This window comes from Nomascus leucogenys, chromosome 10 (genome assembly GCF_006542625.1).
Source record: "Nomascus leucogenys isolate Asia chromosome 10, Asia_NLE_v1, whole genome shotgun sequence".
NCBI lineage: Eukaryota > Metazoa > Chordata > Mammalia > Primates > Hylobatidae > Nomascus > Nomascus leucogenys.
In genome coordinates, this window is record NC_044390.1 from 29,439,839 (window position 1) to 29,441,470 (window position 1,632).

Consider the following 1,632-nt stretch of genomic DNA (forward strand, 5'->3'; position numbering starts at 1 on the left):
TCACCATGTTGGCCAGGCTGGTCTCAAACTCTTGACCTCAGGTGCTCCACCTGCCTCAGCCTCCCAAAATTCTGGGATTACAGGTGTAAACCACTGTGCCTGGCAGATAAGCCATTTATTAACCCCACACCCCTAGCACCAGCTGTCACCCTGGGCTTGTCGGAGGTCCAGGGGTTAGAAAGGGAATGACAGAGTACACAAGCCCCTACCACCCCATGCCCCAGACACACCCTCTCTGCTGGCAGTGCAGATAATGTGTCCTGGTACCCTGGAGGAGAACCACCACCCCAGGGAGAACCCTTTCTGCTCCAACCTCCTGGGCAGGTCCCAGGTTGGGGCAGCAGCCGAATGCAGGGGTTTGTCAGTCTTGGTCACACATGTGGACAGAGGATATGGTTGGGGCACCCTGGGGTGTGGGGAGGGTCAGCCTGGGGTTGGGGGTCATGAATACTGTGTTCCAGGACTCCTCCTCCTGCCCCCAATCCTCTGTGCCCTGGATAGAACTCTCCTAGCTTCGCTGATCTGTGCTCATATCTTTGGGGAGCTGCCTGGTCTCCAGGAAGAGCCAGAGGTTGTTGCATTTCTCTGACTCCACTCTTGTTACCCTGTAGCTGGCCACGGAGCCTGAGACCACGGCCACTAGTAGGCTCCACTGCAAAGGGTATGGAAACTTCCTCTGAATTAATATCTGCAAGCCAAAGGCCATGCTGGTGCCGGGTGCTTGGTAGCCACTGTGTTGTCCACCTGGGACAGGCCCAGGTTCACCATGGTTGGCCAGGCTCGGGCAACTTAGCTTTTTAATTGAAGTATTTTGGTTAGAGTATGTAGTAAGATGAATGGAGAAATATTAAGAATTTATTTTAATTTTCTACATTTGTATTGTGGATAGTGATTTCTAGAACAGAGATTCTTAGCATGTCATTTTATTTCAGCAACTGCCACTTAACTTCTGTGCCTTACCAGGGAAGTGATTCTAAAGGAAAGAGGGTGGTAGGTACTCCAGAGGTGTATCTGAATCTGATTCTTGGTGGATTAGGTGGTGGAAGTCTCATAGTTTGAAAATGCATGCTTTGGAGAATTTACAGCATCCTGTTGTGGAGGTGTGTTGCCTCCTAGCTCTGAAAGTCCCTATAGTATTTGTTCCCATCTTGGGGTACTGGCTAAATTAGGATTATCAAGGGTCTAAGAGGGGTCTTAGCAAATGGTCCTCAACCTCCTGGTTAAAGAAAGATCTTACAGAGGCTAAGTTAGAATGATACTCTGTGTGTGTGTGTGTGTGTGTGTGTGTGTGTGTATTACCACACCAAACTGGGTTCATTTACCTATGCACAATGGAAAGCCCAACACTGAAGCACTGGGTTTTTGCAGTGAGAAAAGTTTATTGTAAGTTGACCATCAAGGAGACAGAAGGAAATGCTCAAAAATGTCTTCCTGAGCTGGGGGCTGGGTCAGATTTTATAAGCATAGGGTAATGAGGTGTGATCTGATTGGATCTTGCAATAAGGTGATGCCAGAACTCAATCTGATTGGATCCTGGATCCTGCCATGCAGTGTCTACTTAATACTGCCCCTGTTCCTGCTCCTCTATTGGAGCACTTAGATTTCCCTATAGTTGCATGCTTGGTTCATCTG

At 48.6% G+C, this 1,632-nt stretch overlaps 1 pseudogene; it reads right to left on the minus strand.

Moving 5' to 3' along the window:
* Positions 1 to 508: 508 nt before the first annotated feature.
* LOC115837057 lies at positions 509 to 768 on the minus strand (annotated as a pseudogene).
* Positions 769 to 1,632: the final 864 nt, after the last annotated feature.